The sequence below is a fragment of the Saccoglossus kowalevskii genome, chromosome 17 (assembly GCF_978046115.1).
Source record: "Saccoglossus kowalevskii chromosome 17, keSacKowa6.1, whole genome shotgun sequence".
Lineage (NCBI taxonomy): Eukaryota > Metazoa > Hemichordata > Enteropneusta > Harrimaniidae > Saccoglossus > Saccoglossus kowalevskii.
This window is the reverse complement of record NC_140657.1, coordinates 5,044,659-5,067,529: the sequence shown is the minus strand read 5'-3', so window position 1 is coordinate 5,067,529 and position 22,871 is coordinate 5,044,659. Positions and strand designations below refer to the sequence as shown.

Sequence of the window (22,871 nt, the reverse complement as noted above, 5' to 3'; positions counted from 1 at the left end):
TCGATAATGTAGATTCCATATCTATACAAATAATCTAGTCAGTTGTTTCCACCTGAAATTTACATACGTCTCGCATGGGCAATGTGCGAGATTTCCGGGCTTTTAGTGACACACAGAAACAACGTCATATTGAACTATTATTTGACAGCACCAAAATCATTTTGCATTGGCCGGGAATCGAACCCGGGCCTCCCGCGTGGCAGGCGAGAATTCTACCACTGAACCACCAATGCGATATGTTGTTGTTCCATCACGGACATTTCAGGAAATTTTGAATTTTATGTAACATAATGCAGACTAAGTTCGTATCAGTACTCGATAATGTAGATTCCATAAATATATACAAATAATCTAGTCAGTTGTTTCCACCTGAAATTTACATACGTCTCGCAAAGGGCAATGTGCGCGATTTCCGCGCTTTTAGTGACACACAGAAATGACGTCATATTGAACTATTAATTGACAGCACCAAAATCATTTTGCATTGGTCGGGAATCTACCACTGAACCACCAATGCGATATGTTGTTGTTCCATCACGGACATTTCAGGAAATATTGAATTTTATGTGACATAATTCAGATTAAGTTAGTATCAGTACTCGATATTGTAGATTCCATATTTATACAAATAATCTAGTCAGTTGTTTCCACCTGAAATTTACATACGTCTCGCATGGGCAATGTGCGAGATTTCCGCGCTTTTAGTGACATACAGAAATAACGTCATATTGAACTATTAATTGACAGCACCAAAATCAATTTGCATTGGCCGGGAATCGAACCCGGGCCTCCCGCGTGGCAGGCGAGAATTCTACCACTGAACCACCAATGCGATATGTTGTTGATCCATCACGGACATTTCAGGAAATATTAAATTTTATGTGACATAATGCAGATTAAGTTAGTATCAGTACTCGATAATGTAGATTCCATAATATATACAAATAATCTAGTCAGTTGTTTCCACCTGAAATTTACATACGTCTCACATGGGCAATGTGCGAGATTTCCGCGCTTTTAGTGACACACAGAAATGACGTCATATTGAACTATTAATTGACAGCACCAAAATCATTTTGCATTGGCCGGGAATCTACCACTGAACCACCAATGCGATATGTTGTTGTTCCATCACGGACATTTCAGGAAATATTGAATTTTATGTGACATAATGAAGATTATGTTAGTATCAGTACTCGTTATTGTAGATTCCATATTTATACAAATAATCTAGTCAGTTGTTTCCACCTGAAATTTACATACGTCTCGCATGGGCAATGTGCGAGATTTCCGCGCTTTTAGTGACACACAGAAATAACGTCATATTGAACTATTAATTGACAGCACCAAAATCAATTTGCATTGGCCGGGAATCGAACCCGGGCCTCCGCGTGGCAGGCGAGAATTCTACCACTGAACCACCAATGCGATATGTTGTTGTTCCATCACGGACATTTCAGGAAATTTTGAATTTTATGTAACATAATGCAGACTAAGTTAGTATCAGTACTCGATAATGCAGATTCCATAAATATATACAAATAATCTAGTCAGTTGTTTCCACCTGAAATTTACATACGTCTCGCAAAGGGCAATGTGCGCGATTTCCGCGCTTTTAGTGACACACAGAAATGACGTCATATTGAACTATTAATTGACAGCACCAAAATCATTTTGCATTGGTCGGGAATCTACCACTGAACCACCAATGCGATATGTTGTTGTTCCATCACGGACATTTCAGGAAGCATTGAATTTTATGTGACATAATGCAGATTAAGTTAGTATCAGTACTCGATATTGTAGATTCCATATCTATACAAATAATCTCGTCAGTTGTTTCCACCTGAAATTTACATACGTCTCGCATGGGCAATGTGCGAGATTTCCGCGCTTTTAGTGACACACAGAAATAACGTCATATTGAACTATTAATTGACAGCACCAAAATCAATTTGCATTGGCCGGGAATCGAACACGGGCCTCCCGCGTGGCAGGCGAGAATTCTACCACTGAACCACCAATGCGATATGTTGTTGATCGATCACGGACATTTCAGGAAATATTAAATTTTATGTGACATAATGCAGATTAAGTTAGTATCAGTACTCGATAATGTAGATTCCATAATATATACAAATAATCTAGTCAGTTGTTTCCACCTGAAATTTACATACGTCTCGCATGGGCAATGTGCGAGATTTTCGCGCTTTTAGTGACACACAGAAATGACGTCATATTGAACTATTAATTGACAGCACCAAAATCATTTTGCATTGGCCGGGAATCTACCACTGAACCACCAATGCGATATGTTGTTGTTCCATCACGGACATTTCAGGAAATATTGAATTTTATGTGACATAATGCAGATTAAGTTAGTATCAGAACTCGATAATGTAGATTCCATATGTATACAAATAATCTAGTCAGTTGTTTCCACCTGAAATTTACATACGCCTTGCATGGGCAATGTGCGAGATATCCGCGCTTTTAGTGACATACAGAAATAGCGTCATATTGAAGTAATAATTGACAGCACCAAAATCATTTTGCATTGGCCGGGAATCTACCACTGAACCACCAATGCGATATGTTGTTGTTCCATCACGGACATTTCAGGAAATATTGAATTTTATGTGACATAATGCAGATTAAGTTAGTATCAGAACTCGATAATGTAGATTCCATATCTATACAAATAATCTAGTCAGTTGTTTCCACCTGAAATTTACATACGTCTCGCATGGGCAATGTGCGAGATTTCCGCGCTTTTAGTGACACACAGAAATCACGTCATATTGAACTATTAATTGACAGCACCAAAATCATTTTGCATTGGCCGGGAATCTACCGCTGAACCACCAATGCGATATGTTGTTGTTCCATCACGGACATTTCAGGAAATATTGAATTTTATGTGACATAATGAAGATTAAGTTAGTATCAGTACTCGATATTGTAGATTCCATATTTATACAAATAATCTAGTCAGTTGTTTCCACCTGAAATTTACATACGTCTCGCATGGGCAAGGTGCGAGATTTCCGGGCTTTTAGTGACACTCAGAAACAATGTCATATTGAACTATTAATTGACAGCACCAAAATCATTTTGCATTGGCCGGGAATCGAACGCGCCTCCCGCGTGGCAGGCGAGAATTCTACTACTGAACCACCAATGCGATATGTTGTTGTTCCATCACGGACATTTCAGGAAATTTTGAATTTTATGTAACATAATGCAGACTAAGTTAGTATCAGTACTCGATAATGTAGATTCCATAAATATATACAAATAATCTAGTCAGTTGTTTCCACCTGAAATTTACATACGTCTCGCAAAGGGCAATGTGCGCGATTTCCGCGCTTTTAGTGACACACAGAAATGACGTCATATTGAACTATTAATTGACAGCACCAAAATCATTTTGCATTGGTCGGGAATCTACCACTGAACCACCAATGCGATATGTTGTTGATCCATCACGGACATTTCAGGAAATATTGAATTTTATGAGACATAATTCAGATTAAGTTAGTATCAGAACTCGATAATGTAGATTCCATATCTATACAAATAATCTAGTCAGTTGTTTCCACCTGAAATTTACATACGTCTCGCATGGGCAATGTGCGAGATTTCCGCGCTTTTAGTGACACGCAGAAATAACGTCATATTGAACTATTAATTGACAGCACCAAAATCAATTTGCATTGGCCGGGAATCGAACCCGGGCCTCCCGCGTGGCAGGCGAGAATTCTACCACTGAACCACCAATGCGATATGTTGTTGATCCAACACGGACATTTCATGAAATATTAAATTGTATGTGACATAATGCAGATTAAGTTAGTATCAGTACTCGATAATGTAGATTCCATAATATATACAAATAATCTAGTCAGTTGTTTCCACCTGAAATTTACATACGTCTCACATGGGCAATGTGCGAGATTTCCGCGCTTTTAGTGACACACAGAAATGACGTCATATTGAACTATTAATTGACAGCACCAAAATCATTTTGCATTGGCCGGGAATCTACCACTGAACCACCAATGCGATATGTTGTTGTTCCATCACGGACATTTCAGGAAATATTGAATTTTATGTGACATAATGAAGATTATGTTAGTATCAGTACTCGATATTGTAGATTCCATATTTATACAAATAATCTAGTCAGTTGTTTCCACCTGAAATTTACATACGTCTCGCATGGGCAATGTGCGAGATTTCCGGGCTTTTAGTGACACTCAGAAACAATGTCATATTGAACTATTAATTGACAGCACCAAAATCATTTTGCATTGGCCGGGAATCGAACCCGCGCCTCCCGCGTGGCAGGCGAGAATTCTACCACTGAACCACCAATGCGATATGTTGTTGTTCCATCACGGACATTTCAGGAAATTTTGAATTTTATGTAACATAATGCAGACTAAGTTAGTATCAGTACTCGATAATGTAGATTCCATAAATATATACAAATAATCTAGTCAGTTGTTTCCACCTGAAATTTACATACGTCTCGCAAAGGGCAATGTGCGCGATTTCCGCGCTTTTAGTGACACACAGAAATGACGTCATATTGAACTATTAATTGACAGCACCAAAATCATTTTGCATTGGTCGGGAATCTACCACTGAACCACCAATGCGATATGTTGTTGTTCCATCACGGACATTTCAGGAAGCATTGAATTTTATGTGACATAATGCAGATTAAGTTAGTATCAGAACTCGATAATGTAGATTCCATATGTATACAAATAATCTAGTCAGTTGTTTCCACCTGAAATTTACATACGCCTTGCATGGGCAATGTGCGAGATATCCGCGCTTTTAGTGACATACAGAAATAGCGTCATATTGAAGTAATAATTGACAGCACCAAAATCATTTTGCATTGGCCGGGAATCTACCACTGAACCACCAATGCGATATGTTGTTGTTCCATCACGGACATTTCAGGAAATATTGAATTTTATGTGACATAATGCAGATTAAGTTAGTATCAGAACTCGATAATGTAGATTCCATATCTATACAAATAATCTAGTCAGTTGTTTCCACCTGAAATTTACATACGTCTCGCATGGGCAATGTGCGAGATTTCCGCGCTTTTAGTGACACACAGAAATCACGTCATATTGAACTATTAATTGACAGCACCAAAATCATTTTGCATTGGCCGGGAATCGAACGCGCCTCCCGCGTGGCAGGCGAGAATTCTACCACTGAACCACCAATGCGATATGTTGTTGTTCCATCACGGACATTTCAGGAAATTTTGAATTTTATGTAACATAATGCAGACTAAGTTAGTATCAGTACTCGATAATGTAGATTCCATAAATATATACAAATAATCTAGTCAGTTGTTTCCACCTGAAATTTACATACGTCTCGCAAAGGGCAATGTGCGCGATTTCCGCGCTTTTAGTGACACACAGAAATGACGTCATATTGAACTATTAATTGACAGCACCAAAATCATTTTGCATTGGTCGGGAATCTACCACTGAACCACCAATGCGATATGTTGTTGTTCCATCACGGACATTTCAGGAAATATTGAATTTTATGTGACATAATTCAGATTAAGTTAGTATCAGAACTCGATAATGTAGATTCCATATCTATACAAATAATCTAGTCAGTTGTTTCCACCTGAAATTTACATACGTCTCGCATGGGCAATGTGCGAGATTTCCGCGCTTTTAGTGACACGCAGAAATAACGTCATATTGAACTATTAATTGACAGCACCAAAATCAATTTGCATTGGCCGGGAATCGAACCCGGGCCTCCTGCGTGGCAGGCGAGAATTCTACCACTGAACCACCAATTCGATATGTTGTTGATCCAACACGGACATTTCAGGAAATATTAAATTGTATGTGACATAATGCAGATTAAGTTAGTATCAGTACTCGATAATGTAGATTCCATAATATATACAAATAATCTAGTCAGTTGTTTCCACCTGAAATTTACATACGTCTCACATGGGCAATGTGCGAGATTTCCGCGCTTTTAGTGACACACAGAAATGACGTCATATTGAACTATTAATTGACAGCACCAAAATCATTTTGCATTGGCCGGGAATCTACCACTGAACCACCAATGCGCTATGTTGTTGTTCCATCACGGACATTTCAGGAAATATTGAATTTTATGTGACATAATGAAGATTAAGTTAGTATCAGTACTCGATATTGTAGATTCCATATTTATACAAATAATCTAGTCAGTTGTTTCCACCTGAAATTTACATACGTCTCGCATGGGCAATGTGCGAGATTTCCGGGCTTTTAGTGACACTCAGAAACAATGTCATATTGAACTATTAATTGACAGCACCAAAATCATTTTGCATTGGCCGGGAATCGAACCCGCGCCTCCCGCGTGGCAGGCGAGAATTCTACCACTGAACCACCAATGCGATATGTTGTTGTTCCATCACGGACATTTCAGGAAATTTTGAATTTTATGTAACATAATGCAGACTAAGTTAGTATCAGTACTCGATAATGTAGATTCCATAAATATATACAAATAATCTAGTCAGTTGTTTCCACCTGAAATTTACATACGTCTCGCAAAGGGCAATGTGCGCGATTTCCGCGCTTTTAGTGACACACAGAAATGACGTCATATTGAACTATTAATTGACAGCACCAAAATCATTTTGCATTGGTCGGGAATCTACCACTGAACCACCAATGCGATATGTTGTTGTTCCATCACGGACATTTCAGGAAGCATTGAATTTTATGTGACATAATGCAGATTAAGTTAGTATCAGAACTCGATAATGTAGATTCCATATGTATACAAATAATCTAGTCAGTTGTTTCCACCTGAAATTTACATACGCCTTGCATGGGCAATGTGCGAGATATCCGCGCTTTTAGTGACATACAGAAATAGCGTCATATTGAAGTATTAATTGACAGCACCAAAATCATTTTGCATTGGCCGGGAATCTACCACTGAACCACCAATGCGATATGTTGTTGTTCCATCACGGACATTTCAGGAAATATTGAATTTTATGTGACATAATGCAGATTAAGTTAGTATCAGAACTCGATAATGTAGATTCCATATCTATACAAATAATCTAGTCAGTTGTTTCCACCTGAAATTTACATACGTCTCGCATGGGCAATGTGCGAGATTTCCGCGCTTTTAGTGACACACAGAAATAACGTCATATTGAACTATTAATTTACAGCACCAAAATAATTTTGCATTGGCCGGGAATCGAACCTGGGCCTCCCGCGTGGCAGTCGAGAATTCTACCACTGAACCACCAATGCGATATGTTGTTGTTCCATCACGGACATTTCAGGAAATTTTGAATTTTATGTAACATAATGCAGACTAAGTTAGTATCAGTACTCGATAATGTAGATTCCATAAATATATACAAATAATCTAGTCAGTTGTTTCCACCTGAAATTTACATACGTCTCGCAAAGGGCAATGTGCGCGATTTCCGCGCTTTTAGTGACACACAGAAATGACGTCATATTGAACTATTAATTGACAGCACCAAAATCATTTTGCATTGGTCGGGAATCTACCACTGAACCACCAATGCGATATGTTGTTGTTCCATCACGGACATTTCAGGAAATATTGAATTTTATGTGACATAATGCAGATTAAGTTAGTATCAGAACTCGAAAATGTAGATTCCATATCTATACAAATAATCTAGTTAGTTGTTACATCCTGAAATTTACATACGCCTTGCATGGGCAATTTGCGAGATATCCGCGCTTTCAGTGACACACAGAAATAGCGTCATATTGAACTATTAATTGACAGCACCAACATCATTTTGAATTGGCCGAGAATCGAACCCGGGCCTCCCGCCTGGCTGGCGACAATTCTACCACTGAACCACCAATGCGATATGTTGTTGTTCCATCAATGACATTTCAGGAAATATTGAATTTTATGTAACATAATGCAGATTAAGTTAGTATCAGTACTCGATATTGTAGATTCCATATATGTACAAATAATCTAGTCAGTTGTTTCCACCTGAAATTTACATATGTCTCGCACAGACAATGTGCGAGGTTTCCGCGCTTTTAGTGACACACAGAAATAACGTCATATTGAACAATTAATTGACAGTACCAAAATCATTTTGCATTGGCCGGGAGTCCACCACTGAACCACCAATGCGATATGTTGTTGTTCCAACACGGACATTTCAGGAAATATTGAATTTTATGTGACATAATGCAGATTAAGTTAGTATCAGAACTCGAAAATGTAGATTCCATATCTATACAAATAATCTAGTCAGTTGTTTCCACCTGAAATTTACATACGCCTTGCATGGGCAATTTGCGAGATATCCGCGCTTTTAGTGACACACAGAAATAACGTCATATTGAACTATTAATTGACAGCACCAAAATCGTTTTGAATTGGCCGGGAATCGAACCCGGTCCTCCCGCCTGGCTGGCGACAATTCTACCACTGAACCACCAATGCAATATGTTGTTGTTTTATCACAGACATTTCAGGAAATAATTAATTTTATGTGTCATAATTCAGATTAAGTTAGTATCAGAACGTGATAATGTAGATTCCATATCTATACAAATAATGTAGCCTGTTGTTTCCACCTGAAATTTAACTATGTCTCGCACAGGCAATGTGCGAGATTTCTGGGCTTTTAGTGACACACAGAAATAACGTCACATTGAACTATTAATTGACAGCACCAAAATCGTTTTGCCTTGGCTGGGAATCGAACCCGGGCCTCCGGCGTGGCAGGCGAGAATTCTACCACTGAACCACCAATGCGCTATGTTGCTGTTCCATCACGGACATTTCAGGAAATATTGAATTTTATGTGCCATAATGCAGACTAAGTTGCTATCAGTACTCGATAATGTAGATTCCATATCTATACAAATAATCTAGTTAGTTGTTACATCCTGAAATTTACATACGCCTTGCATGGGCAATTTGCGAGATATCCGCGCTTTCAGTGAAACACAGAAATAGCGTCATATTGAACTATTAATTGACAGCACCAACATCATTTTGAATTGGCCGAGAATCGAACCCGGGCCTCCCGCCTGGCTGGCGACAATTCTACCACTGAACCTCCAATGCGATATGTTGTTGTTCCATCACGGACATTTCAGGAAATATTGAATTTTATGTAACATAATGCAGATTAAGTTAGTATCAGTACTCGATATTGTAGATTCCATATATGTACAAATAATCTAGTCAGTTGTTTCCACCTGAAATTTACATAAGTCTCGCACAGACAATGTGCGAGGTTTCCGCGCTTTTAGTGACACACAGAAATAACGTCATATTGAACAATTAATTGACAGTACCAAAATCATTTTGCATTGGCCGGGAGTCCACCACTGAACCACCAATGCGATATGTTGTTGTTCCAACACGGACATTTCAGGAAATATTGAATTTTATGTGACATAATGCAGATTAAGTTAGTATCAGAACTCGAAAATGTAGAATCCATATCTATACAAATAATCTAGTCAGTTGTTTCCACCTGAAATTTACATACGCCTTGCATGGGCAATTTGCGAGATATCCGCGCTTTTAGTGACACACAGAAATAACGTCATATTGAACTATTAATTGACAGCACCAAAATCGTTTTGAATTGGCCGGGAATCGAACCCGGTCCTCCCGCCTGGCTGGCGACAATTCTACCACTGAACCACCAATGCAATATGTTGTTGTTTTATCACAGACATTTCAGGAAATAATTAATTTTATGTGTCATAATTCAGATTAAGTTAGTATCAGAACGTGATAATGTAGATTCCATATCTATACAAATAATGTAGCCTGTTGTTTCCACCTGAAATTTAACTATGTCTCGCACAGGCAATGTGCGAGATTTCTGGGCTTTTAGTGACACACAGAAATAACGTCACATTGAACTATTAATTGACAGCACCAAAATCATTTTGCCTTGGCTGGGAATCGAACCCGGGCCTCCGGCGTGGCAGGCGAGAATTCTACCACTGAACCACCAATGCGCTATGTTGCTGTTCCATCACGGACATTTCAGGAAATATTGAATTTTATGTGCCATAATGCAGACTAAGTTGCTATCAGTACTCGATAATGTAGATTCCATATCTATACAAATAATCTAGTCAGTTGTTTCCACCTGAAATTTACATACGTCTCGCATGGGTAATGTGCGAGATTTCTGCGCTTTTAGCGACTCACAGAAATAACGTCATATTGAACTATTAAATGACAGCACCAAAATCATTTTGCATTGGCCGGGAATCTACCACTGAACCACCAATGCGCTATGTTGTTGTTCCATCACGGACATTTCAGGAAATATTGAATTTTATGTGATATAATGCAGATTAAGTTAGTATCAGTACACGATAATGTAGATTCCATATCTATACAAATAATCTAGTCAGTTGTTTCCACCTGAAATTTACATACGTCTCGCACAGGCAATGTGCGAGATTTCCGCGCTTTTAGTGACACACAGAAATAACGTCATATTGAACTATTAATTGACAGCACCAAAATCATTTTGCATTGGCCGGGAATCTACCACTGAACCACCAATGCGCTATGTTGTTGTTCCATCACGGACATTTCAGGAAATATTGAATTTTATGTGATATAATGCAGATTAAGTTAGTATCAGTACACGATAATGTAGATTCCATATCTATACAAATAATCTAGTCAGTTGTTTCCACCTGAAATTTACATACGTCTCGCACAGGCAATGTGCGAGATTTCCGCGCTTTTAGTGACACACAGAAATAACGTCATATTGAACTATTAATTGACAGCACCAAAATCATTTTGCATTGGCCGGGAATCTACCACTGAACCACCAATGCGATATGTTGTTGTTCCATCACGGACATTTCAGGAAATATTGAATTTTATGTGACATAATGCAGATTAAGTTAGTATCAGAACTCGATAATGTAGATTCCATATCTATACAAATAGTCTAGTTAGTTGTTACCACCTGAAATTTACATACGCCTTGCATGGGCAATTTGCGAGATATCCGCGCTTTTAGTGACACACAGAAATAGCGTCATATTGAACTATTAATTGACAGCACCAAAATCATTTTGAATTGGCCGGGAATCGAACCCGGGCCTCCCGCCTGGCTGGCGACAATTCTACCACTGAACCACCAATGCAATATGTTGTTGTTTTATCACGGACATTTCAGGAAATATTTAATTTTATGTGACATAATGCAGATTAAGTTAGTATCAGAACGCGATAATGTAGAATCCATATCTATACAAATAATCTAGTCAGTTGTTTCCACCTGAAATTTACATATTTGTCGCACAGGCAATGTGCGAGATATCCGCGCTTTTAGTGACACACAGAAATAGCGTCACATTGAACTATTAATTGACAGCACCAAAATCATTTTGCCCTGGCGCGGCAGGCGAGAATTCTACCACTGAACCAGCAATGCGCTATGTTGTTGTTTCACCAATGCGCTATGTTGTTGTTCCATCACGGACATTTCAGGAAATATTGAATTTTATGTGACATAATGCAGATTAAGTTAGTATCAGAACTCGATAATGTAGATTCCATATCTATACAAATAGTCTAGTTAGTTGTTACCACCTGAAATTTACATACGCCTTGCATGGGCAATTTGCGAGATATCCGCGCTTTTAGTGACACACAGAAATAGCGTCATATTGAACTATTAATTGACAGCACCAAAATCATTTTGAATTGGCCGGGAATCGAACCCGGGCCTCCCGCCTGGCTGGCGACAATTCTACCACTGAACCACCAATGCGATATGTTGTTGTTCCATCACGGACATTTCAGGAAATATTGAATTTTATGTAACATAATGCAGATTAAGTTAGTATCAGTACTCGATATTGTAGATTCCATATATGTACAAATAATCTAGTCAGTTGTTTCCACCTGAAATTTACATATGTCTCGCACAGACAATGTGCGAGGTTTCCGCGCTTTTAGTGACACACAGAAATAACGTCATATTGAACAATTAATTGACAGTACCAAAATCATTTTGCATTGGCCGGGAGTCCACCACTGAACCACCAATGCGATATGTTGTTGTTCCAACACGGACATTTCAGGAAATATTGAATTTTATGTGACATAATGCAGATTAAGTTAGTATCAGAACTCGAAAATGTAGATTCCATATCTATACAAATAATCTAGTCAGTTGTTTCCACCTGAAATTTACATACGCCTTGCATGGGCAATTTGCGAGATATCCGCGCTTTTAGTGACACACAGAAATAACGTCATATTGAACTATTAATTGACAGCACCAAAATCGTTTTGAATTGGCCGGGAATCGAACCCGGTCCTCCCGCCTGGCTGGCGACAATTCTACCACTGAACCACCAATGCAATATGTTGTTGTTTTATCACAGACATTTCAGGAAATAATTAATTTTATGTGTCATAATTCAGATTAAGTTAGTATCAGAACGTGATAATGTAGATTCCATATCTATACAAATAATGTAGCCTGTTGTTTCCACCTGAAATTTAACTATGTCTCGCACAGGCAATGTGCGAGATTTCTGGGCTTTTAGTGACACACAGAAATAACGTCACATTGAACTATTAATTGACAGCACCAAAATCGTTTTGCCTTGGCTGGGAATCGAACCCGGGCCTCCGGCGTGGCAGGCGAGAATTCTACCACTGAACCACCAATGCGCTATGTTGCTGTTCCATCACGGACATTTCAGGAAATATTGAATTTTATGTGCCATAATGCAGACTAAGTTGCTATCAGTACTCGATAATGTAGATTCCATATCTATACAAATAATCTAGTTAGTTGTTACATCCTGAAATTTACATACGCCTTGCATGGGCAATTTGCGAGATATCCGCGCTTTCAGTGAAACACAGAAATAGCGTCATATTGAACTATTAATTGACAGCACCAACATCATTTTGAATTGGCCGAGAATCGAACCCGGGCCTCCCGCCTGGCTGGCGACAATTCTACCACTGAACCACCAATGCGATATGTTGTTGTTCCATCACGGACATTTCAGGAAATATTGAATTTTATGTAACATAATGCAGATTAAGTTAGTATCAGTACTCGATATTGTAGATTCCATATATGTACAAATAATCTAGTCAGTTGTTTCCACCTGAAATTTACATAAGTCTCGCACAGACAATGTGCGAGGTTTCCGCGCTTTTAGTGACACACAGAAATAACGTCATATTGAACAATTAATTGACAGTACCAAAATCATTTTGCATTGGCCGGGAGTCCACCACTGAACCACCAATGCGATATGTTGTTGTTCCAACACGGACATTTCAGGAAATATTGAATTTTATGTGACATAATGCAGATTAAGTTAGTATCAGAACTCGAAAATGTAGAATCCATATCTATACAAATAATCTAGTCAGTTGTTTCCACCTGAAATTTACATACGCCTTGCATGGGCAATTTGCGAGATATCCGCGCTTTTAGTGACACACAGAAATAACGTCATATTGAACTATTAATTGACAGCACCAAAATCGTTTTGAATTGGCCGGGAATCGAACCCGGTCCTCCCGCCTGGCTGGCGACAATTCTACCACTGAACCACCAATGCAATATGTTGTTGTTTTATCACAGACATTTCAGGAAATAATTAATTTTATGTGTCATAATTCAGATTAAGTTAGTATCAGAACGTGATAATGTAGATTCCATATCTATACAAATAATGTAGCCTGTTGTTTCCACCTGAAATTTAACTATGTCTCGCACAGGCAATGTGCGAGATTTCTGGGCTTTTAGTGACACACAGAAATAACGTCACATTGAACTATTAATTGACAGCACCAAAATCATTTTGCCTTGGCTGGGAATCGAACCCGGGCCTCCGGCGTGGCAGGCGAGAATTCTACCACTGAACCACCAATGCGCTATGTTGCTGTTCCATCACGGACATTTCAGGAAATATTGAATTTTATGTGCCATAATGCAGACTAAGTTGCTATCAGTACTCGATAATGTAGATTCCATATCTATACAAATAATCTAGTCAGTTGTTTCCACCTGAAATTTACATACGTCTCGCATGGGTAATGTGCGAGATTTCTGCGCTTTTAGCGACTCACAGAAATAACGTCATATTGAACTATTAAATGACAGCACCAAAATCATTTTGCATTGGCCGGGAATCTACCACTGAACCACCAATGCGCTATGTTGTTGTTCCATCACGGACATTTCAGGAAATATTGAATTTTATGTGATATAATGCAGATTAAGTTAGTATCAGTACACGATAATGTAGATTCCATATCTATACAAATAATCTAGTCAGTTGTTTCCACCTGAAATTTACATACGTCTCGCACAGGCAATGTGCGAGATTTCCGCGCTTTTAGTGACACACAGAAATAACGTCATATTGAACTATTAATTGACAGCACCAAAATCATTTTGCATTGGCCGGGAATCTACCACTGAACCACCAATGCGCTATGTTGTTGTTCCATCACGGACATTTCAGGAAATATTGAATTTTATGTGATATAATGCAGATTAAGTTAGTATCAGTACACGATAATGTAGATTCCATATCTATACAAATAATCTAGTCAGTTGTTTCCACCTGAAATTTACATACGTCTCGCACAGGCAATGTGCGAGATTTCCGCGCTTTTAGTGACACACAGAAATAACGTCATATTGAACTATTAATTGACAGCACCAAAATCATTTTGCATTGGCCGGGAATCTACCACTGAACCACCAATGCGATATGTTGTTGTTCCATCACGGACATTTCAGGAAATATTGAATTTTATGTGACATAATGCAGATTAAGTTAGTATCAGAACTCGATAATGTAGATTCCATATCTATACAAATAGTCTAGTTAGTTGTTACCACCTGAAATTTACATACGCCTTGCATGGGCAATTTGCGAGATATCCGCGCTTTTAGTGACACACAGAAATAGCGTCATATTGAACTATTAATTGACAGCACCAAAATCATTTTGAATTGGCCGGGAATCGAACCCGGGCCTCCCGCCTGGCTGGCGACAATTCTACCACTGAACCACCAATGCAATATGTTGTTGTTTTATCACGGACATTTCAGGAAATATTTAATTTTATGTGACATAATGCAGATTAAGTTAGTATCAGAACGCGATAATGTAGAATCCATATCTATACAAATAATCTAGTCAGTTGTTTCCACCTGAAATTTACATATTTGTCGCACAGGCAATGTGCGAGATATCCGCGCTTTTAGTGACACACAGAAATAGCGTCACATTGAACTATTAATTGACAGCACCAAAATCATTTTGCCCTGGCGCGGCAGGCGAGAATTCTACCACTGAACCAGCAATGCGCTATGTTGTTGTTTCACCAATGCGCTATGTTGTTGTTCCATCACGGACATTTCAGGAAATATTGAATTTTATGTGACATAATGCAGATTAAGTTAGTATCAGAACTCGATAATGTAGATTCCATATCTATACAAATAGTCTAGTTAGTTGTTACCACCTGAAATTTACATACGCCTTGCATGGGCAATTTGCGAGATATCCGCGCTTTTAGTGACACACAGAAATAGCGTCATATTGAACTATTAATTGACAGCACCAAAATCATTTTGAATTGGCCGGGAATCGAACCCGGGCCTCCCGCCTGGCTGGCGACAATTCTACCACTGAACCACCAATGCAATATGTTGTTGTTTTATCACGGACATTTCAGGAAATATTTAATTTTATGTGACATAATGCAGATTAAGTTAGTATCAGAACGCGATAATGTAGAATCCATATCTATACAAATAATCTAGTCAGTTGTTTCCACCTGAAATTTACATATTTGTCGCACAGGCAATGTGCGAGATATCCGCGCTTTTAGTGACACACAGAAATAGCGTCACATTGAACTATTAATTGACAGCACCAAAATCATTTTGCCCTGGCGCGGCAGGCGAGAATTCTACCACTGAACCAGCAATGCGCTATGTTGTTGTTTCACCAATGCGCTATGTTGTTGTTCCATCACGGACATTTCAGGAAATATTGAATTGTATGTGTCATAATGCAGACTAAGTTGGTATCAGTACTCGATAATGAAGATTCCATATCTATACAAATAATCTAGTCAGTTGTTTCCACCTGAAATTTACATACGTCTCGCATGGGTAATGTGCGAGATTTCTGCGCTTTTAGCGACTCACAGAAATAACGTCATATTGAACTCTTAATTGACAGCACCAAAATCTTTTTGCATTGGCCGGGTGGCATGCGAGAATTCTACCACTGAACCACCAATGCGATATGTTGTTGTTCCATCACGGACATTTCAGGAAATATTGAATTTTATGTGACATAATGCAGATTAAGTTAGTATCAGTACTCGATAATGTAGATTCCATATATATACAAATAATCTAGTCAGTTGTTTCCACATGAAATTTACATACGTCTCGCATGGGCAATGTGCGAGATTTCCGCGCTTTTAGTAACACACAGAAATGACGTCATATTGAACTATTAATTGACAGCACCAAAATCTTTTTGCATTGGCCGGGTGGCGGGCGAGAATTCTACCACTGAACCACCAATGCGATATGTTGTGGTTCCATCACGGACATTTCAGGAAATATTGAATTTTATGTAACATAATGCAGATTAAGTTAATATCAGTACTCGATAATGTAGATTCCATATATATACAAATAATCTATTCAGTTGTTTCCACCTGAAATTTACATACGTCTCTCATGGGCAATGTGCGAGATTTCCGCGTTTTTAGTGACACACAGGAATGACGTCATATTAAACTATTAATTGACAGCACCAAAATCATTTTGCATTGGCCGGGAATCTACCACTGAACCGCCAATGCGCTATGTTGTTGTTCCATCACGGACATTTCAGGAAGCATTGAATTTTATGTGACATAATGCAGATTAAGTTAGTATCAGTACTCGATAATGTAGATTCCATATATATACAAATAATCTAGTCAGTTGTTTCCACATGAAATTTACATACGTCTCGCATGGGCAATGTGCGAGATTTCCGCGCTTTTAGTAACACACAGAAATGACGTCATATTGAACTATTAATTGACAGCAGCAAAATCTTTTTGCATTGGCCGGGTGGCGGGCGAGAATTCTACCACTGAACCACCAATGCGATATGTTGTGGTTCCATCACGGACATTTCAGGAAATATTGAATTTTATGTAACATAATGCAGATTAAGTTAGTATCAGTACTCGATAATGTAGATTCCATATATATACAAATAATCTAGTCAGTTGTTTCCACATGAAATTTACATACGTCTCGCATGGGCAATGTGCGAGATTTCCGCGCTTTTAGTAACACACAGAAATGACGTCATATTGAACTATTAATTGACAGCAGCAAAATCTTTTTGCATTGGCAGGGTGGCGGGCGAGAATTCTACCACTGAACCACCAATGCGATATGTTGTGGTTCCATCACGGACATTTCAGGAAATATTGAATTTTATGTAACATAATGCAGATTAAGTTAGTATCAGTACTCGATAATGTAGATTCCATATATATACAAATAATCTATTCAGTTGTTTCCACCTGAAATTTACATACGTCTCGCATGGGCAATGTGCGAGATTTCCGCGTTTTTAGTGACACACAGAAATGACGTCATATTGAACTATTAATTGACAGCACCAAAATCATTTTGCATTGGCCGGGAATCGAACCCGGGCCTCCCGCGTGGCAGGCGAGAATTCTACCACTGAACCACCTATGCAATATGTTGTTGTTCCTTCACGGACATTTCATGAAATATTGAATTTTATGTGACATAATGCAGATTAAGTTAGTATCAGTACTCGATATTGTAGATTCCATATTTATACAAATAATCTAGTCAGTTGTTTCCACCTGAAATTTACATACGTCTCGCATGGGCAATGTGCGAGATTTCCGCGCTTTTAGTGACACACAGATATAACGTCATATTGAACTATTAATTGACAGCACCAAAATCATTTTGCATTGGCCGGGAATCGAACCCGGGCCTCCCGCGTGGCAGGCGAGAATTCTACCACTGAACCACCAATGCGATATGTTGTTGTTCCGTCACGGACATTTCAGGAAATATTGAATTTTATGTAACATAATGCAGATTAAGTTAGTATCAGTACTCGATATTGTAGATTCCATATATATATACAAATAATCTAGTCAGTTGTTTCCACCTGAAATTTACATATGTCTCGCACAGACAATGTGCGAGGTTTCCGCGCTTTTAGTGACACACAGAAATAACGTCATATTGAACAATTAATTGACAGCACCAAAATCATTTTGCATTGGCCGGGAATCGAACCCGGGCCTCCCGCGTGGCAGGCGAGAATTCTACCAGTGAACCACCTATGCAATATGTTCTTGTTCCTTCACGGACATTTCATGAAATATTGAATTTTATGTGACATAATGCAGATTAAGTTAGTATCAGTACTCGATATTGTAGATTCCATATTTATACAAATAATCTAGTCAGTTGTTTCCACCTGAAATTTACATACGTCTCGCATGGGCAATGTGCGAGATTTCCGCGCTTTTAGTGACACACAGATATAACGTCATATTGAACTATTAATTGACAGCACCAAAATCATTTTGAATTGGCCGGGAATCGAACCCGGGCCTCCCGCGTGGCAGGCGAGAATTCTACCACTGAACCACCAATGCGATATGTTGTTGTTCCGTCACGGACATTTCAGGAAATATTGAATTTTATGTAACATAATGCAGATTAAGTTAGTATCAGTACTCGATATTGTAGATTCCATATTTATATACAAATAATCTAGTCAGTTGTTTCCACCTGAAATTTACATATGTCTCGCACAGACAATGTGCGAGGTTTCCGCGCTTTTAGTGACACACAGAAATAACGTCATATTGAACAATTAATTGACAGCACCAAAATCATTTTGCATTGGCCGGGAATCGAACCCGGGCCTCCCGCGTGGCAGGCGAGAATTCTACCACTGAACCACCAATGCGATATGTTGTTGTTCCATCACGGACATTTCAGGAAATAATGAATTTTATGTAACATAATGCAGATTAAGTTAGTATCAGTACTCGATAATGTAGATTCCATATATATACAAATAATCTATTCAGTTGTTTCCACCTGAAATTTACATACGTCTCGCATGGGCAATGTGCGAGATTTCCGCGTTTTTAGTGACACACAGAAATGACGTCATATTGAACTATTAATTGACAGCACCAAAATCATTTTGCATTGGCCGGGAATCGAACCCGGGCCTCCCGCGTGGCAGGCGAGAATTCTACCACTGAACCACCTATGCAATATGTTGTTGTTCCTTCACGGACATTTCATGAAATATTGAATTTTATGTGACATAATGCAGATTAAGTTAGTATCAGTACTCGATATTGTAGATTCCATATTTATACAAATAATCTAGTCAGTTGTTTCCACCTGAAATTTACATACGTCTCGCATGGGCAATGTGCGAGATTTCCGCGCTTTTAGTGACACACAGATATAACGTCATATTGAACTATTAATTGACAGCACCAAAATCATTTTGCATTGGCCGGGAATCGAACCCGGGCCTCCCGCGTGGCAGGCGAGAATTCTACCACTGAACCACCAATGCGATATGTTGTTGTTCCGTCACGGACATTTCAGGAAATATTGAATTTTATGTAACATAATGCAGATTAAGTTAGTATCAGTACTCGATATTGTAGATTCCATATATATATACAAATAATCTAGTCAGTTGTTTCCACCTGAAATTTACATATGTCTCGCACAGACAATGTGCGAGGTTTCCGTGCTTTTAGTGACACACAGAAATAACGTCATATTGAACAATTAATTGACAGCACCAAAATCATTTAGCATTGGCCGGGAATCTACCACTGAACCACCAATGTGATATGTTGTTGTTCCATCACGGACATTTCAGGAAGCATTGAATTTTATGTGACATAATGCAGATTAAGTTAGTATCAGTACGTGATAATGTAGATTCCATATCTAAACAAATAATCTCGTCAGTTGTTTCCACCTGAAATTTACATATGTCTCGCACAGACAATGTGCGAGGTTTCCGCGCTTTTAGTGACACACAGAAATAACGTCATATTGAACTATTAATTTACAGCACCAAAATCATTTTGCATTGGCCGGGAATCGAACCCGGGCCTCCCGCGTGGCAGGCGAGAATTCTACCACTGAACCACCAATGCGCTATTTTGTTGTTCTATCACGGACATTTAAGGAAATATTGAATTTTATGTGACATAATGCAGATTAAGTGAGTATCAGAACGCGATAATGTAGATTCCATATCTATGCAAATAATCTAGTCAGTTGTTTCCACCTGAAATTTACATATTTGTCGCACAGGCAATGTGCGAGGTTTCCGCGCTTTTAGTGACACACAGACATAACGTCATATTGAACTGTTAATTGACAGCACCAAAATCATTTTGCATTGGCCGGGAGTCCACCACTGAACCACCAATGCGATATGTTGTTGTTCCAACACGGACATTTCAGGAAATATTGAATTTTATGTGACATAATGCAGATTAAGTTAGTATCAGCACACGATAATGTAGATTCCATATCTATACAAATAATCTATTCAGTTGTTTCCACCTGAATTTACATACGCCTTGCATGGGCAATTTGCGAGATATCCGCGCTTTTAGTGACACACAGAAATAACGTCATATTGAACTATTAATTGACAGCACCAAAATCATTTTGAATTGGCCGGGAATCGAACCCGGGCCTCCCGCCTGGCAGACGAGAATACTACCACTGAACCACCAATGCGATATGTTGTTGTTCCGTCACGGACATTTCAGGAAATATTGAATTTTATGTAACATAATGCAGATTAAGTTAGTATCAGTACTCGATATTGTAGATTCCATATATATATACAAATAATCTAGTCAGTTGTTTCCACCTGAAATTTACATATGTCTCGCACAGACAATGTGCGAGGTTTCCGCGCTTTTAGTGACACACAGAAATAACGTCATATTGAACAATTAATTGACAGCACCAAAATCATTTTGCATTGGCCGGGAATCGAACCCGGGCCTCCCGCGTGGCAGGCGAGAATTCTACCAGTGAACCACCTATGCAATATGTTCTTGTTCCTTCACGGACATTTCATGAAATATTGAATTTTATGTGACATAATGCAGATTAAGTTAGTATCAGTACTCGATATTGTAGATTCCATATTTATACAAATAATCTAGTCAGTTGTTTCCACCTGAAATTTACATACGTCTCGCATGGGCAATGTGCGAGATTTCCGCGCTTTTAGTGACACACAGATATAACGTCATATTGAACTATTAATTGACAGCACCAAAATCATTTTGAATTGGCCGGGAATCGAACCCGGGCCTCCCGCGTGGCAGGCGAGAATTCTACCACTGAACCACCAATGCGATATGTTGTTGTTCCGTCACGGACATTTCAGGAAATATTGAATTTTATGTAACATAATGCAGATTAAGTTAGTATCAGTACTCGATATTGTAGATTCCATATTTATATACAAATAATCTAGTCAGTTGTTTCCACCTGAAATTTACATATGTCTCGCACAGACAATGTGCGAGGTTTCCGCGCTTTTAGTGACACACAGAAATAACGTCATATTGAACAATTAATTGACAGCACCAAAATCATTTTGCATTGGCCGGGAATCGAACCCGGGCCTCCCGCGTGGCAGGCGAGAATTCTACCACTGAACCACCAATGCGATATGTTGTTGTTCCATCACGGACATTTCAGGAAATAATGAATTTTATGTAACATAATGCAGATTAAGTTAGTATCAGTACTCGATAATGTAGATTCCATATATATACAAATAATCTATTCAGTTGTTTCCACCTGAAATTTACATACGTCTCGCATGGGCAATGTGCGAGATTTCCGCGTTTTTAGTGACACACAGAAATGACGTCATATTGAACTATTAATTGACAGCACCAAAATCATTTTGCATTGGCCGGGAATCGAACCCGGGCCTCCCGCGTGGCAGGCGAGAATTCTACCACTGAACCACCTATGCAATATGTTGTTGTTCCTTCACGGACATTTCATGAAATATTGAATTTTATGTGACATAATGCAGATTAAGTTAGTATCAGTACTCGATATTGTAGATTCCATATTTATACAAATAATCTAGTCAGTTGTTTCCACCTGAAATTTACATACGTCTCGCATGGGCAATGTGCGAGATTTCCGCGCTTTTAGTGACACACAGATATAACGTCATATTGAACTATTAATTGACAGCACCAAAATCATTTTGCATTGGCCGGGAATCGAACCCGGGCCTCCCGCGTGGCAGGCGAGAATTCTACCACTGAACCACCAATGCGATATGTTGTTGTTCCGTCACGGACATTTCAGGAAATATTGAATTTTATGTAACATAATGCAGATTAAGTTAGTATCAGTACTCGATATTGTAGATTCCATATATATATACAAATAATCTAGTCAGTTGTTTCCACCTGAAATTTACATATGTCTCGCACAGACAATGTGCGAGGTTTCCGTGCTTTTAGTGACACACAGAAATAACGTCATATTGAACAATTAATTGACAGCACCAAAATCATTTAGCATTGGCCGGGAATCTACCACTGAACCACCAATGTGATATGTTGTTGTTCCATCACGGACATTTCAGGAAGCATTGAATTTTATGTGACATAAT

General features: G+C 38.7%; 9 non-coding genes across 9 annotated transcripts; all 9 read right to left on the bottom strand.

The window, feature by feature from the left end:
• Positions 1-162: 162 nt before the first annotated feature.
• TRNAG-GCC (transfer RNA glycine (anticodon GCC)) lies at positions 163-233 on the bottom strand. Its single transcript has one exon. It is a non-coding gene; the product is annotated as a tRNA-Gly (tRNA).
• Positions 234-761: 528 nt separating this feature from the next.
• Positions 762-832, bottom strand: TRNAG-GCC (transfer RNA glycine (anticodon GCC)). The gene has a single exon. It is a non-coding gene; the product is annotated as a tRNA-Gly (tRNA).
• Positions 833-3,712: 2,880 nt separating this feature from the next.
• TRNAG-GCC (transfer RNA glycine (anticodon GCC)) lies at positions 3,713-3,783 on the bottom strand. The gene has a single exon. It is a non-coding gene; the product is annotated as a tRNA-Gly (tRNA).
• Positions 3,784-18,107: 14,324 nt separating this feature from the next.
• Positions 18,108-18,178, bottom strand: TRNAG-GCC (transfer RNA glycine (anticodon GCC)). Its single transcript has one exon. It is a non-coding gene; the product is annotated as a tRNA-Gly (tRNA).
• Positions 18,179-19,056: 878 nt separating this feature from the next.
• TRNAG-GCC (transfer RNA glycine (anticodon GCC)) lies at positions 19,057-19,127 on the bottom strand. Its single transcript has one exon. It is a non-coding gene; the product is annotated as a tRNA-Gly (tRNA).
• Positions 19,128-19,686: 559 nt separating this feature from the next.
• Positions 19,687-19,757, bottom strand: TRNAG-GCC (transfer RNA glycine (anticodon GCC)). The gene has a single exon. It is a non-coding gene; the product is annotated as a tRNA-Gly (tRNA).
• A 527-nt stretch (positions 19,758-20,284) lies between these two features.
• Positions 20,285-20,355, bottom strand: TRNAG-GCC (transfer RNA glycine (anticodon GCC)). Its single transcript has one exon. It is a non-coding gene; the product is annotated as a tRNA-Gly (tRNA).
• Positions 20,356-21,828: 1,473 nt separating this feature from the next.
• Positions 21,829-21,899, bottom strand: TRNAG-GCC (transfer RNA glycine (anticodon GCC)). Its single transcript has one exon. It is a non-coding gene; the product is annotated as a tRNA-Gly (tRNA).
• A 559-nt stretch (positions 21,900-22,458) lies between these two features.
• On the bottom strand, positions 22,459-22,529 carry TRNAG-GCC (transfer RNA glycine (anticodon GCC)). The gene has a single exon. It is a non-coding gene; the product is annotated as a tRNA-Gly (tRNA).
• Positions 22,530-22,871: the final 342 nt, after the last annotated feature.